This window comes from Leopardus geoffroyi, chromosome B1 (genome assembly GCF_018350155.1).
Source record: "Leopardus geoffroyi isolate Oge1 chromosome B1, O.geoffroyi_Oge1_pat1.0, whole genome shotgun sequence".
NCBI lineage: Eukaryota > Metazoa > Chordata > Mammalia > Carnivora > Felidae > Leopardus > Leopardus geoffroyi.
Genome location: NC_059327.1, coordinates 187,105,150 through 187,123,228, shown reverse-complemented (window position 1 = coordinate 187,123,228; position 18,079 = coordinate 187,105,150).

Sequence of the window (18,079 nt, the reverse complement as noted above, 5' to 3'; positions counted from 1 at the left end):
TGAATGACAGAGCACTTTATCTGCTGGGAATATAAATGTACATTAGTGATCTCAGTAAGAACAGGATGCAAATAATGTGCAGTCTATCTAATACACAGGCTGTTGAAACGGCGAGCTGAATTCTCCTCTTCCTACTGCCCCTCTTTTGTAATAACTTTTACGAACATTGTAGGCTTATTCCTGAATTATTGTGATCTATGGACTGGAGTTGATACACACACCGTTGCTGGCATACAAATGAAAGGTGCCTAGAAACTCTTCTGGCAATTTGCCATCGCTGTGAGATCCCATAATCAATGGGTGTCATTGCACTGGTTATGACTGGTGTTAGTGTTGTCTGTCTAATGCGGTGGATTGTGGATAGTGTGAGCTGCCTGTTAGTATAAGAGCAATGGATTAGAAAAAAAAAAGTTTAGGTCCTCCAGCCTTGACAGTTTGAGATACATTGGCCCCCACGCAGAGGATTTGATATGCATACAAACTGTCTGGGAAGGTTGGCCATAATAATAGTAATGTAGACAATTGGCCTCACTACAGATTGTAAGCACCAGGAGGGCACAAGCCTCATCTGATTTATTCACCAATGTATGTCTAATAAGTGACCCAGTGTTTGGCACAGCAGACGATAAATCCTTGTTGAGAAAAATGTAGAAACAAGAGACAGTACCGCTTATGATTACACAATTGGCTCTTAAGGCTGGACACACTCCTGCAAATACCTAAAGATCAGCGAACATACAAAAACAAAACAAAAGCCAAAACAAAGAAGCAAAACATTCAGATTCAGTTGTAAATATGAGTCCTGACTTCCTAAGACTTGGCTGTATACAAAGTTCCAAAGGCTATACTAGCAGAATTTGGGGAGTAGTTAGTCTTTCCCCAGGAAGGCTTCCCTGACCTCTTTAGCATCTTCTCAAAGAACACAATACTTGTGCAGTCGTAGCACATATCATCACAGAGGCCTCGGCAGGAGTGCCCACGGTACTGTTTAAGCGCCACACCACATCTCTTGGCTGCAAGCACACCCGCTTAGGGGCTCAGAAAAAATGATCTGATTTGAATCATGCTTGTTACTTTACAGGCACAGCCCCACAATAACTTGCCAAGGAAAGTAACGTTTTAAACGTGTTTTATAGACGAGGAGACTGAGACTTAAGAAGGTTAAATCATTTGCCCAGGAGCATCTGGTTAGTAATACACTGAATTGCTTTTTGCAAATGTATTCTGTTTCACTGGAGCCTGTATTTCCAACCATGCTATTATACTGCTTAATGGTATCTGAGACCTTAGCCCAACAGGGGATCCAGTTCGTTAAACTCAAGCTGCAGTAACTCTTTAGGCCAAAAAATGAGGTATAAAATTCCTTTCTTCCCACCGAAGCAGCTAGATAACAAGAGCCGAGGACTTAAGGATTATTTTAACAGAGGCCATTCTCAGGGTAAAGCAGTTAGCTGGCATTTCACACCAACCTGGATGAGAGCACTATGGTTTCCAAAGCAGAGGACCATTCATGGATAAAACCAAACGAAGCCAATCCCTCCACATAGGGGAGGAAAAATAATAGCTGAACATGGTATTTCAGGTGGTGGTTTGGGCCATTTTGAGTTCTCAGTTTTCCTGGGTATCTCCCATATATACAGGAGGTATGCATGCTATTAACCTTGTTTTTCTCTTGTTAATCTTTTATTACAGAGGCAGAGTCTCTACCAAGAACCTATTTTCTCTCCCCTATAATAACAAAGAGAATATCCAGAGTTTCACGATTCCTTAGTGAAGTGGAATTCAAAATAAACATCAGGGACTTGGCGTGTGTCATTAGCCATATTTAGTTGGATGTATTTTCATTTATTCATTTTTAATCTAATGGCAACTCTCGTCTCACTAAAGTCTCGAGTTAAAGCACCTCTCAGAGTATTATGATAAATAGCTATAAATATCTACTGAACCTTAAGTTAAACCACAACCTAGTTTTAGGCTGTCCTTATTGGTAGCCACGAGGCATGTAGCTATTTACATTTAAATTGACTGAAATTAAATACATTAAAAATTGAGTTCTTTAGTCATACTAGCTACATTTCAAGAGGTCAATAGCCAAATGTGGTTAGTGACTGCCATATTTTGGACAGATTCCACATGTTGGTGTCATGGAAATAGGATATTTCTAGCCTTGCAGAAAGTTCTGTTGCACTGTTCTGGTTGCTTCTGACTAAAGTGAGCACAGCCAATAAGCTGTGTCCGTGGTATAGCGTTGTTTTTCTCAGGCTTATTGTGTTCTGATATGCCAGGGATACTCGTGTTTAAACCTGTCGTCCTGGCATAAATATTAATGGCGATCCTTTTACTCTCAAAATTTTTCCTATTTGGTCAATAAATTATGGCCACCTTAACTGCCTCATTGCACATGATATTCATTTCTTTCCTTTCAAGCTGTGCAGTATGTGGTATAAGTTTCTGTCCACCCATGTAAAGCGAGGATAGTAGTGAATACCTCTGCAGGCTCTTTCCTGTAATAGTTTCTCCTCCGACCTCCTGCAGTGATTCGTGTATAAAAGACATTCCTCAAAAACAGAACTTTCGCATCCTAGTGCTTTGCAGACTGTTTCCTTTTTAATATATAATATTATTATCGTATGTTTTATGTTATATCTTATTATATAAGAGACATCCCAAAGTACCTGTTATATGATTATCCCTAGAATATGATTAGGTAATGGGCGTTAAAAAGCATAGGCTTCCTGAGGAGATCCAAGGGACATATTCTACCTCCCCCTGTTCTGTACAACGAGGGGTACACATTCACTTCACCATCAGCCAATCAGGTGTTCTCTCCTGGTAGTTTGACTCTTGAGAGAGTAGTTAGAACATGTGTATTACAGCTGAAGTGAGGGTGCATCACTCAATTTCCTACTGCCTAGGCTTACTCGTTTTTCAAATCCTCTCCTCCAACCATCCCCTCCCCACCGTCCCCCCTACAATCCTGTGAGCTTCTCATGTCCCTCCATTAAATTGACTTTTTCCTTAGAGTAGACAGAATCTTTTTCTGTAATTTGCACCCAAGACCCTAAGCAGTACAGCAGCCTTGAAGAACTTTTAACTTGGGAACTATCAGTGGCTCTATCTGCCTAAGCAACTCTACACATTTTCATTGCAATTTGCTCAATGCTGAGGCTCACAGAAACATCACGCTAACTCCACTCCAGATGTACATAATAACATCTACGTAATCATATGTTCTTCCACAAATTAAGATGGTAAGGTTAAGATTAGAGAGTTCCCTTCTCCCAAAGATTCTTCTTCGGATATTATCACAGTTTCTCCAGATGTTTATTAAACATACATTCCCTTTATAATCTGCTTCCAACCGCAAGCCGGCTTCTGTCTTTGCTGATGCTCAGCTGTATTATTATGTGGGTCACAGCCAACTCTCCACATTTCCACTATCTAATTATTGTTTATGGTTTTACTTTGGATCCTATACTTCAATTACCTACTCTGTATTGAACAAACATACTAAATTCCCCTCTATTTATTATATCTTCCATAAATTGTATCGCCCATCTAGGATAATGGGTATTGCTTGCACATTTGTAACATTTCAAATAGCCTAAATTTCTTGATAGCTTAAGTGTAGGGTGTGCGACTGTGGGGTTTGAATACTGCATATTGGAAAAATGATAGACTTCTTGAGTTCTCCTAGCTGCATGTTTTTATATTAAAGTTAATTTCCCCCTTGGTAGAGACTGCCACACAGTCATGACTGTATCACTGAAATGTCTACAAAATAAAGGCATACTATCCTCTCAACTTAAGACTCTTAAACATTTCCATTTTAAAGAAAAATCAAATCACAGAGGAAGCTAAATTTGCAAAGAGAAATTCCATTAGCATCCGGAGGGTCATTTCTTTGTTTGAAGGGACAGAGAAACACGGTTACAGAGACTCAGGGCATGGCATCATCCTCCCTATTCTGGAGATTTGTAAAGGCAGATCTGTAACTGCCAGGAAGTCCCTGGGCTGCCTATTATAATCCGTAATCAGTTGGAACTGATTGCTCAACTCTGGTCATTTTCATCTACAAACAAATTCACAAGTTTTCCAGACAAATATGGATGGGCTGGTAAATTTAAAATTCAAATGAAAAAATATCTTCCTGTAATGAGTTCACATACCTTTTATTTAGACTTCCAAATGCCAGCATAATGTGATTAGTTTTGATGTTGTTTCTTTCCACCACTTATGAGAAATCACATCATCAATCATATTATCAAAATTAGATGTGGAGAAGACCTAGCATGTCACCAGGACCCTCCCCTGTGCCTGTATAGACTTGTTTTAGCCAGTCTCTGTACTTTTTAATATTTTCTTCAATCTAATATTACACTTCCCTTGTGACCAAGCATCTACCATTTCCATTGTAATGACATAAATATAAAGGATGAGAGTTTGTTTTCTTAACAGGATGCATCTATGTTTATCTTCTCTGACTTTTCAAAGAAAGCTCCTGGCAAACATCTAAGAAGTAAAGATAAATCCAATATATTGTGATGAATAATTTCAATTATGAACATTTGCATTGAATTTCAAATGTGTTACGCTTTATAGTGGCAAATGATACACATCAGACTAATTATTGTTATATGAGCAAACATTATTCTTTTAACAAAAATTTATCGGGTACCTTTACAAGCCGTCAGTTTGTGATATATATTTTATACAATATATGTGTGCTATATGTCATATATATTTACTTATATTTTTAAAATCAGTTTATTGAGAGTATATTGGGCATTTAACTTGATGAGGTATAAATATTAGATGCTTTTATTTTTCCCCAATCTTTGTCTTCAAACTTGTTCTGTCCAATTGTCTTCCCATGTCCTTCGGTGAAAATTTATATGCATTTTGAATATGAAAATCTCAGTCCATATTACCATTCCAAACTCAAGTTTAGGAGTGCAAATACTGGAGCCATACTCCATTATTGTGAATCCCAGAACCCCCACCTATTAGCTCTGGTTTCTTGGGTTAGCCACTCATACTCAAATGGGCTCCATTTTCTCAGCACTCAGATGGAGATAATAAAGTAACCTACATCACATGGCTCTTGTGATTTTCTGTACATGGAGAACTTGGAGTATTGCCTGGTGTAGAATGAAAGAGATGTAAGTGTTAGCTATTATTATAATAATTATTATTTTCATTATTATCATTCATCACTTCCCTCAGCACACACTTAACCTGTGGCTCAAAGAGATCTGAGGTTGAAAAGGGCCATCATTTTCATTTTTCATCCTATTCTAGTATCTGTCCCCTTTCAAAGCTTCTTGTATGAATGATGGGAAGGGAAATAGGTGAGGAAGCAATTATTTTCTCAGGCTCATTGATTGTAGGTAGGTATCCCTAATCTAACTCTGGCTTCGTCGGTTCTGTTCATTGTTGGTATCCACGCCAGTGGATTGGTTTTCACATGGTTAATGTGTATAGCTTTGTTGAGGCAGCGATAAGCTTTAATCTAACAGTCTCTACTATGGATAACCCATTTAGAGAGGGCAGTTATGCTTCTCTTCATCTCTTGCAAGTGAGCCATGCCTCCAACCTGTTCTCTTAGTTTTTAAGACTTGGCCCAAACACAGGGCACCTTAAAGTGTTCGGGCTCTCTGGAATCAGAAATAACCAATTTCCTTATCAATGTCCCTTTAGGAATGAAGGAGACTGGGGTGAGGTGGGAAGTTGCCCCATCTTTTCCCCAGGCATATAATACTGTGATCACTTTTATTCCTGTGATCAAGAGTAAGTCTCTCATCTTCAATATCTCTAGACAATAACTGGACCCCATCTCTGTGCTCTTTAAGTCCCTAACTTTCAGAAAATGCAAGTAATTCTCTGCAAACAACTCACACTTTCACCTTGATTGATTTGGGGGTTCCTCAGTCATCTAGCAGGGAACAGGATGCCAAGTATTTCCTTCTTTTGGACAACACCAGTCTCTAGGAAGAGGACTCCTAACATGGCGACAGCTTCACAGAGGAATGAAGGAAAACCTCCTTTGTAACCATAAACACTACAGTCCCTAGGATGTCAGCCATTCTCAATTAACTTTGTCCTCTTTCCAGTCTTAGTTTTTAACCAGGTAGGGGATAATGGAACATTCTATTTTTGGCACCTGTTGGTAGGGCCAGTTCTACTGCCCTAAAGTACGACCCAGTAGGAACTGTCAGGACACAATTATTGCAAGTTCTCTTTTGCATGTAGGTAACTGAGTGTCAATTTGCCTTCAGCTTTGGGCCTCAGGCACTAAATCCAGGGCAAAAAGAAAAGCCACACTCAATTTCATGTTATGTATTTAATGTGTGACATAAAAATCTTAGTATGTAAATATCAAGCATATGTCATATATTTATACAGATTGATATTAACATTTTAAAGACTATTAGGTGGCTGGCATTGTAGTAGACTCTTTAAATATGTTCCATGTTTAGGGGCACCTGGGTGGCTCAGTCAGTTAAGCATCTGACTCTTGATTTCAGCTCAGGTCATGATTTCATGGTTCGTGAGATCAAGCCCTGCATCGGGCTCTGCACTGACAGTGTGTAACCTGCTTGGGATTCTCTCTCTCTCCCTCTCTCTCTGCTCCTACCCTGCTCACACTCTCTCTCAAAATAAATAAATAAACATTAAAAAATATATGTTCCATGTTTAATCACCAAAATAACTTGTAAGTTAATTATTATTCCGTTTTAAACAGAAAAGAAGGCTGGAACTCAAGAGGCTGAGTGTTTGTTCTCAATCACATAATCATTAAGTGCTAGAATAAAGACTCTAACACAGAGTGCTTGGTTCCAAAGTTCAGATATAGCATAGCATTTCCACATATATGAAGGAAGTTAACAAGAATATATATATATATATATATATACACATATATATATATATATATTCTTGTGATAAATTTAAAAAATTCTATAGATAATGCCCCATCACTGATATTTGTATTTTGAAATTTGCATAAAGGAATCAAGTCCATAGATGAAATCCAGGTATCCGGTTCTGCTCAGCTTCTCAGTGGCCCTTAATGAGCTCAGTGGCAGCAGCCTCATAGACCTTGAAAATCGAAGATAAAGTGCCTACATTTTCAGACACCACAATCATTATAAAAATTCACACAAGACACGAGCCCTCATTCTCAGAAGCAGGAAGTAGGAAGGATGGACTCTTCTTCTTAATTAACCATATCAAATCAACCATACTGGGAGGGGTAAAGAGGAGAAAATATTCCATTTGGTAAAGGAGAACACTATCAGGAAATGCATTGAGGGTGAAGGAGTGAAGGGGATTTTTCTCATTGTTAGAGAATGTGCCACTTTTTATAAACAAATAAACGCATACATACTTATAACCAACGTGTATGTCACGTATCATGCTTTAGTGACGTGGCAAAAGGGAAATGGAGTTCCAAAGGTTTGCAAACCCACGTGATTTTCAACAAATCATACTTACACGAGTGAATTCATGAGGAAACTGTAGGTATGCAATAAAGCAGCAAATAATTTTGTGTATGCAATTGAATGCTCAAAGAGATGACCGCAAGCCCTGGCTGAGGGCCAAACACTCATTTGGGGGCTCTCGCAAGCTAAGAGTTAATTTCATTTCTCATGGGCCCACCTGCTGGAAATGGCGGGTATGCAATCGTGTGCCAAACTAGGCATGCAGTGGCCAGCTTTGCCCAGTGCCGTGCAGGTGCACCTTCTTGAAAACAGAGCATTTCACTAGTTTGCACACATCACAATGACAGGATTCAGAACGAAGGAAGAGGGTAAGGAAAGCCATCTGAAGGCCAAACCATTAAGTGAGAACATCCCAACATAGGGTGGATTTTTAAAATATAAGGATTAGAAATATTATACATAGCATACCTAGCATATAGTAGTTCCTAAAAAAAATGATGGTTATATTATCATCTCATGAATTGTTCTTTTTGAGCTTATATAACCTAAGTGACATGAACGACATGAACATACACTCTCATTTTAAAGGAAACAATTAAAAAAGTCCCCATTTTTGCCCTCTTGGGTAATCTAGAAGTAAACCACAGGGCAAACCACCCTCTCAAAGAGGTGCTGCTTTTTCCATTGTACTGATGAGAAAATTAAGTGGGGTTCTGTCTTAGTTGGTTTGGGCTTCTAGAACAAATTACCATACAGTGGATAGCTTATAAACAATGTAGATGCATTTCTCACAGTCCTGTACACTGAGAGTTTTAGATCAGGGTGCTACCATGGTCAAGTACTGGTGAAGACCCTCTCTGGATTGTAGATGGTTGACTTCTCACTGGGTCCTCATGTGGTGGAAGGCGTGAAGGAATGTTGTAGGGTCTCTTTTATAGGAAAACTCATTTCATTCAATGACTCCCATCTATGTGTAGAATTGACACTCTAAGGTGATGTACAAAGCTCTTCATACTTTCATACCTTGGCCTTGCCTACCTCCTAAAATATTCACTCTGGGTGTTCTATGCCGTATTCAGAACCCTCTGTACTTCTCACCTTATATCTTTGATGGTGGCAAAGTAGTTGCCTGTCCATTTAAGTTCATATCCCTTCTTTTACGGTATACAGTTATCACTAGGATGTAGCTTCACAGATAAGACCTACATCCTCAGTCTTTTTGCCTTGAGTTTCTACCCATGGAACATATGCAGAAGTGATTGCACCACTTCTCAGCTAACACTGTTAGAAGCGGACGTGTCTTTTCCAAGCTCTTTCCCTTCTCCTTGCTGGATGCAGAGTTCTTGGAGTCCTAGTAGATGCCGAAGTCACCAGGTGGAAGGACCTTTCATTCTAAAAATCTCAATTAAGAATAGTTGATTCCTGACCAGGAGCAGCTACTGTGGACTGTTGCGTTGTGAGAAACTAATTTCTATTTCGCTAACCTACTGAAAATTTAGGAGGTATATTTAGTTATAATAGCTGGTATTCCCAAACTGATATATCATCCCAACTATCCAATCTGTCTAGCATGTTCTTCTCATTTCAGGTATCCATTGTTCAAAGGTGAGCTTAAATGCAGCCTCCTTCACATCTCCTTCTGAATCCTTCAGTCACAGTTAATATCTTTCTCTATTACATTTCCCTAGCTGTTTGTCTTATGTTATAATTAATTTTGTCCATGAAAGTATTCACCACTAAATGATGAGCTTCTCTGGGTAGAAACTCTATCTTAATCGCTTTGTACTCTCCAGAGTGTCAAACACAGTATCTCACAAACAGTAGGTGCTCAATAAATGTCTATTGCATTAAATCGAATGAAATCAAATTCATATACATGAATGATTAATATGTTTCTTTCATTCAAGATCTTAGGGCTGGTATGAAGAAAGAAATCTATTACTTCAGTCTGACTTTTTAACTTGGCAGATTAGAGTGGAATAAAAATGTGTCCTGGATAAAATGAAAATGCATTGTTTTACATAAGATATAGCAATTTTGAGAAATACATTGATTTAATGTACTTAGGCCAGTGAAAAATCTGTTGGTTTAAGCTAACTGCCATTAGTTTCAATTAAAATGTATCGATTTGGGTAAATGTTGGTTAGGATAAATGTTGCCTGACTGTGGAAAAAAAAAAAAACATTTGCTTAAGCTTGCCTTAGAGCACAGTGAGAGAGAGAGAGAGAGAAAGAGAAAGAGAGAGAGAGGTGGGGACGTGGTTGGGGGAGCAAGAGAGTGCATTTGAGGAAACCTGGCGGAAATTTCCTCCCTGTGCCTGCTCTTCTCGAAGAGGTGAAAGGGAACACCAATTAGTGGGTCACTGTCCTTTGACTTTATATTAACTCTCACCCATATGTGAATAAAATAGCATTGAAATAAAATTTTGCTTAAATGAAAATGCTTCTATGGAAGGTCCAAACAGGTCAGTTCCATTAATTTATTTAAAAAGTGAAGCAATTCAGTTATCTCAGCTCATGATGACAAAATAACTGCGTTTAGTTTGCGGAACATTTTTCCCTTTTTGACAAATGGTGTAGATGCTTTGATTAGATTGAATAATATGACAAAGCCATTTTTTTTTCTTTTTGGTCATAAACAATTGAATATTGGCGATTTCATATAGTTCAGTTCAGCGGATACTGTGTAAGGGTCATTAAAGAAAGAAACAGATTGCACTTAGTTTTCATTTATATTTTAAACTATAATTCCTTGTTTCCTTTTCTGGTCTCTGAGGGTAGGCACTATGCACATACAAACACACGATACAGACTGTGAGCGCACACACTCTCACAGCCATATGCACATTCTATTATCTATCTATGTATCTATGTATCTATCTACCTATCATCTATCTATCTATCATCATCTATTATCTCTGCATTTACAATCCCAAGGAAGTAAAAGCCTAAAACATACAGGTACTCTCTAAATATTTGAGAAAGGAGGGCAGAAACACAGGCATGGAAATGTTAAGTAATGGTAGATAAGATTAGATCAAAGGGAACAAAAAATAATGGACAATGTAAATTAATGAATTTAATTAACCATTTAAATATTTTTCATTGGAGAAATCAACATTCTTTTTTCTATGTGTTTTTAATGACTGGAAGGGATAGATATCTTGGCAATGAATATTGTGTAAAACATACATAGATTAAGTAAGTGCAAAACAAGGAAGTTTCAGTGTTAAGGACAAGGAGGAGATGTCAATAAAAATTGGGGAAAGTGATGAAGACATTTGGGTGATATAGAAGTAAGAAGTGAGAAGGTAGTAATCGCAAGAATCTATATGTGGAATCTGGAGAGGAAACTACCATTCAACAGGAGAGGTCAGAAGATACTCAAAACATATGAAATAAAATAGCTGCAAAACACAGTGAAGATCTTTCAAAATATAAATTGGAAAAGAAAAAAAATTAAAGTCAAAATATGTCAGGAAAAAAAAAGAGGGAGGCAAACCAGAAGGGAGTCTAAAATACAGAGAACAAACTGAGGTTCCTGGAGGGGAGATGGATGGGGGACGGGCTAGATGGGTGATGGGTATTACGGAAGGCACTTGTTATGATGAACCCTGGGTGTTACATGTAAGTGACAAATCACTAAATTCTACCCCTTAAACAAACAAAAAAAAAGATAAATAAAATAAAAAAAAATAAAATAACATATAAAATCCAATAAAGTAAAATACTGAAGATGAAAGAAAAAACACGTGTCAGCATATTCCAGTTCTTACCTCTTTGTCTTCTCCTGTTTCTGAAATGGGATACAGTTATTGTTTTCGTTTGTTTATTTGTTTTTGTTTTGTTTCATCGCAGAGGCTATTTTACTTGCAAATCTTCCAAACCTAGAGAAAAGGTATTATCTCAGCTGATTAGAAATGTCAAAATGGCTCTTCAGGTCCAATGTTTCGCTCCATAGTTATGAAACAGTTAACAACAACATCTCTGTCTTCTGATCACTGATAAGACTCAGGTGGTGGCATTTTAAGTTCTGACCACATGTCCCTCATTAAAAATAATTATACAGTGAAGAACAGATTTTTATCATGGGTTCTGTTGCTGCTTCCTGGGAAACATTAACAAGCCCCTTAAACTCCCTGAGGTTTATGATCTATAAAATAGAGATAATAGAAATAATCCTTTTGTTATTTGGCTATTATAAAAATAAAATGAAATAGTGTTAAGTATTATGCAGTAAATAGAAAAATCATCACTGAGAGGTGATATGCTAGGCAATTTCACATATTTTATTTTGTTCAATCCCAGTGTTGCCATGTGATACAGACATTATCTTCACTTTTGAAGAAATGAGGCTCACCCATCAGAAGTTAAGCAATTTGCCCAAATGTAAGAATGGCACTTAGCAAATGTTTTATGAATCAATTGATGACTTACTCCTTAGTCCTCTCCTTTGGCATTCCTTATATTTAATTATTTACATAAAGTAGAACCTTGCCAATATAATATAGTGTGTGTATGTGTGTGCATGTGGGTGTGTGTATGAGTGTGTGTGTGTATGCGTGTGTGTGTGTGCGTAGGGAGAATCTATGCTAAATAGGAAAAGTCTGAATTATGAAATATTTGATGAATATAAATTCACCCAAAGTTTCTTCCAACTTGAGAGTTCTGTTTATTTGATCAACTTTCTGGTGTATATCATCATAATGATATCAAATTGAGTTTTTATTATCATTTTAATCATTACCTGAGAATGTTTGACATTCATTTATTCATTCGTTTAGTCAACCAACAAATATCTGAAGGGAACTGTGCCAGGTAGTGGGAATCCAGCGAGGGAGAAACCGAGATAGTCCCAGACTTTAGAGGGTTTCTGGAAGAGTGAAGAGATGGATGTTACTCAAATATTTACAAAACACTTGTAAACTTGCCAGTGTGGTAAGTGGTGACCTGCTGAGAGGGCCTATAAAAGGAGGGTTTGCCTCAGCGAGAGAGAAAAGAAAAAACTTAGTCTGAAATATAAGAAGTGGTAAGAGAAGGGAAGCGTGTCCAGGGCAGAGGGAACAGCATGGAAAAAGGTCTCTGGCAGGAGAGAGAGAGCTAGCGTGGCAGGAACAAAGAAAATCTTGCTGCAGTGGTAGGTGGTCAATACTGAAGGCCTGTTTCTTTCTCAGAAGAGCACAGAACCAGTCAAGACAGGCGGAGGTGGCAGGCAGATGAGATTGCAATCAGTGGGGGGTAGCACAAAACGCTTGCAGGGATACTCAAAGCGGAGGACCTTTCACAGAGGCATAGGGGATAAGTAATTCTCTCTCCCGAAAGGTACAGGAAGTGTTTTCAGGTAGAGGATGCAGGCAGGGCTAGACTACACAAGTTTGGTCTTGGAGGTGACTTTAAAGACGTCTATCCTTAGGAGTAATAAGTGAGTAAAGGATTTCAGGGGTACAGGTTGAGAATGACATTTTGAAAAGCTATTTCTAACTGTTGAGAGGAAAAAAGATTGGAAAGAATAGTTGGGACGTTATTGCTGAGGAATTGGCCAAAAGATAGTCGGACTAGGGTGGTGGCGATGGTAGCGGAGAAGAGGAGACATAGACAGGTATGAGAGCTATTAAGTACATAAAATGGACAGAATTTGTTAAAGGGGATTTGTTTGGGGAGTAATGGGAATATCAACAATGACTTATGGCATGTAGAGTGATAGATGGTTGTTTGGTTTAATGAATCAAAACTGAAAGACAACAAGATTTGGGGAGGGAAGATTACAAGTTAGTATTTGAGCCTATTGACTACTAGATGCCTTTGAGGTTGGCCAATAATTTGCCAATATTAATATTTCAAAATTAAACAACACTGGGTTTATCCAAGCCATATTATTTATACTACATAATTACATGGAAAAATTTTTTTAAAGATCTACCTGTCAAATAATCATTATAAATTTCATTATAGTGGAATATAAATCAATGCAGCTTTAGTGTGCTTATGACTCTCTAAACTGCTGCTCTATTCAGACATTATTTTAGACTTTTGAAAGTTGATTCTTTTTTTTTTTTTTTTTTTTTTTTGCCTTTCTTATTTATGTGTTGTGTTTCTGTGATGTAATTGTCAGGCCTTCCAAACAGCTTCAATGGAAACCCCATTTGAAATAGTATAGTGGGATTTGATGGCAATCTTTCTTGAATCTGAACAGAAGTGACTTTTTCACACTATCGTGCATGTGAGGATTCATCAGCAATATTGTAAAGATTTCACAAAGGCAGGAAATCACGTGCAAGCAAATTTTTAAAGAAAATAGGCTTGAAATGATTTGCATAGGACCACTGAGGTTAGAAGGAGCTGCAATTTCACCTGATTCACCTTGCCTTCCAGTAAGGCCACAGGAAAAACAGCTCAGTAAAAAGAATAGGTCCTGTGTTTAAATAAGACTTAGAAGAAACTCCTTTATTCATTTTCCTAGGTTGACCCCAAAGTATATCCACTATTTGCCACCCCAAAATTTCTTCTTTACTTCCTATCTAAGATCTATCTGCTGGTGGTGAAATCCTCCTCCTCCTCCTCTTCCTCCTCTTCCTTTTCTCCTCCCTCTCCTCATCTTCCTCCCCCTTCCACTCCTCTGTGTCCCCCTCCTCCTCGTCCTCCTTCTCCTCCTCCCCCTCCTTCTTCTCTCTAAATGAATGGTTTTACAGAGGCCACTTTTCTAAGTTCAAATATGCCAATGACTTAAGACAAATATGCAGAACTCAACAATGCTACATTTAAGTGGAATCTAAAGAAAATCTTCCACTCACAGGTAATCGCTTAAAATATTTTCATGGATTTTTTGAACATTCAAGTGCAAAGAAACATCATAATTTCTAAAGTGGCTCATGGAACTCATACATAGATAACTCTCAATTATACCTAATGTAGGAAAGTCTGCAAGGAGATATGAAACCTCCAACTAGTAATTTCAAATGTCTTCAGTAAAATTTTATGAGGGCAATATCTGAACTGATTTTCACAACTGGTCTTGTCTTTAGCCTCTGCCCTTGTGGTTAAGGAGCTTCTAACAATCAAATTGACATGGTTGAAAGAGGGAATGTGAGAGAAGGTGCAGGAAGCCTGCAAAAGGCATACAACTCACAGTTTGAAATCTAGACAAAAATCAATCTTTAGCTCCATTTACAATGTACTTAAAAATAAAACTTTATATATTTGTGTTAACTTTTGTATTAAATACAAAATACATTAAAAAATATTTCTCTGTCTCATGGAGTTTGATCTAAGAAAGGATCTTATTGGACCTAGTGATTCTTATGTGATGCGCTGAAACTTAAAAAACTTACAAAAACATAAAAATAATTCTACATGAAGTAACATGGCACTTTCTCTGAAAATCTCCCAGGGTTAGAAAAAAATATGATACCTCCATTATTCCATTGGGAAAAACACATTTTACTGGTAAAACACTTCAGCTTTTTTGTTTGTTTATTTGTTTTGGCAAAACAATAAGAGGAACAACAAATGAAAACCAAGTGTGAATACAAGGTTACTCCGGATCTCATGAATCTGGTTGTTATTTCAAGTGCAAAAATAAATTATCTGCAGTTGCATGGAGACCATATATGGCTGCTTAGGCCAGGAGATTTGGGCTGTCTAAAAAGACACACTATAAATTTGTAGTGAAAGCCACTGCCATGAGAATTTTAATGCAACAGTATTGTTTTACTCTACTAATACTGATTAATGTGCATCGTATATCACCTTTGAGTCCCATCAAGATTTGAAACCCATGAAATCTAAGACTTCAAGCTTTCACAACACAGAATCATGACATCTTAGAAACAGAGAAGACCAGTCTTCTTCCTTGTGCTCTTAACAGTGTTTCAGTTTGGACAATAATTTATATGGTCATGCTGGTTAATCAGGGACTCTGGTAAGACCTATTCCCTAATGGAAGCTACAAGTAGCAGGAACAATTTGAGGGCAGAAGGCACAAGACAGGCTATATAATCCAGATATGCTACTGAGAGGAATAGTTTCTGGAAGCTGTCTCCAATGAGAATCACATGTGTTAGAGACAGCTGAGCAAATTCCTAACCCATTTATGTCATTAAGAGTCATCATTATCAAGAATGCAACTAGAATCAACAAATAGCACCAGACAGGAGATTCCTTAATAACTAAAGCTCTTTGTGAGCTTCCAGCATAGAAAAGTTACCAGCATGGAAAGAATTTTATCCGTGCTCCGTAACAAATTACCAAAAACAAGGCGTAATTTTATCTCACAGTTTCTGTAGGTGAGGAGTCCAGGCATGGTTAGCTGGGTTTTCTGCTTCAAGGTTTTACTAGGCTGCCAGCCACAAAAGTGCCTGTGGGTTGCCTTCTTATCTGAAGGTTCAACTGTAGAGGGTTCCAGTACCAAGTTCACTCAGACTATTTGTAGAATTCATTTCCTCGTAACTGCAGATCTTGAACTTTGTGGAGTTTTTTTGTCTCTTTGTTTGACTTATTTTGTTTTTGCTGACTATTGACTAGAGGCCATTAGCTCCAAGAGGCTGTCCATAGTTCTCTGCCATATGGTCTGCTCTGTAGGCAGTTTACAACATGGTGCCTTGATTTTTCAAGGTCAGTAGGAGAGCAAGGTTTAGTTGGCTAACAAGATGAAGTGTTCTATAATATAACATGTTGAGTGACATCACAGCATCTTTGCCATATTTTACTGGTTAAAGCAAATCACTGGTTCCACCCACATTCAGGGGAGAAGATCACATAAAGATATGAATTCCACGAGGTAGGAATCACCGGGCCACTATAGAATAGGTCCTCCTCTACACTTCACAAGATCGTCTTACGAGAGCATTAGAAATGACTGATTTTTGAACTACACTTTTCTTAGAAAACAGTACACTCTTTCAGAAAGAAAGTTAGTCGGGGTGAGGTCTTGAACTATTATTATAAATTTAGTTTTATTCAGAAGCTTAATTTCCCAGGTGATCTATTATCTCTCTCTCTCTCTCTTTCTCTATCTATATATCTTTTATCCATCCATCTTCATTATTTCATACTTAGTTCCATGCTTATTCTTCTAGAATGCTTTCTCCGTATCTTTCTTCTACTGGAGCATTGTCAAATTGCATAAAATTAAGCTTTCCTTAATTACCCGAGTTCACAGGGATTTCTCTCTCCTCTTAATATTAGATATATATCAGTTTGAATTCTGACTCTATCACTTATTAGGTTTTATGACCTAGGTCAGGGTATTTAACCTTCCTGAGTATCAACCTCTTAATTGTCAATGTGAGAATAATATTATTTACTTCACTTGCTTGTTGAAAAATCGAAATGTAGTTGTACACTAATAACCTGGCCCACAGAACATCCTATCCAAATATTGTTTCCTTTATTCCCTCCTTTTCTTTCCTTTCTCTACTCTTTATATCATTCTCTTGACACTTAATATTTATTAGTCTACATAGTTCATTTTGTTATGTATAGGCATACATATATCTGGGAGATAAATACGAGTAATGATTACACATTGCATTCTGTTGGGTGGGAACTTGAAGTTGGTTTTCCATTTGGGGTGATGGATGTGTAGTGATCGATCCACATTTTCTATCCCTATCTCTGGAATAAATTGCAGCACATCAGTGATATGACTAGCCAGGTAATACTTATCCAATATTTGATTACTTTATTATAGAATTTATTTTGTGGTGCCTATGTTTATTATTCTGAGCTCTGTTACATTCCAATCCTTGGGCCTCTTTCTTTCTTAAGCTTCTTAATGGCCTTTTAGAGCTCTCTAGGGAGGAAAATATTCAGGGTCCTGATACATGGTTTTAAGTAGCAGATAGCTTTTTAGGATACCTGCCAGAGAATTTTTAATTATGTTAATTCCTCATTATATAATTTCAGTGGGAAAAAGTATATATATATATATATATATATATATATATATATATATATGTATATATATTTAAGTAAGCTCTAAGTTCAATGTGGGGCTTAAACTCACCACCCTGAGATCAAGAATCTCATGCTCTACTGACTGAGCCAGCCAGGTGCCCCAAATATGTTTTTTAAGGAATATCCCAGCACTTGGTTTTAAAGTTTACCTCCCTAAAATGAATAGTAAGTAGCATAAGATATTTCCTCCCAAAAGAGTAACGTTTATAGGTTTTTCCTGAAAGTATTATTTTTTAAATTATTACATAAAGGCATAGACTTGACCTCATGATTTTATAATTTCAGATGGAATAAATAAATCATACAGACATGAATTCTGATTCTGATTTTATCACTAAGTACCTGGCTGGCCATGAGCAGGTCATTTGTATCATCTTGAGCCCTGGTTCCTTGTTTCTTAACTGAAGGATTTGGATAAAGTGACCCTGAAGTTCCTGTCAGCAATATAATTCTATAATTTTGTAAAGGTAATCACATTTCCATTTATTTATTCCTATTTATAAAGTTGGATTCATCCACATTTTATTAAAACTTTCATTTTTCTCTTCCTTTATTCCCAAGTCTGTGTATGTGCTGGTTTGGGAACAGGCTATGTTTCTGTTAAAGTCTCATCCATTTTCATATATAACTGTGCTGGTCAGGAGGTAAAGTAAGATACAGATTTCCAACTACGAGAAGATA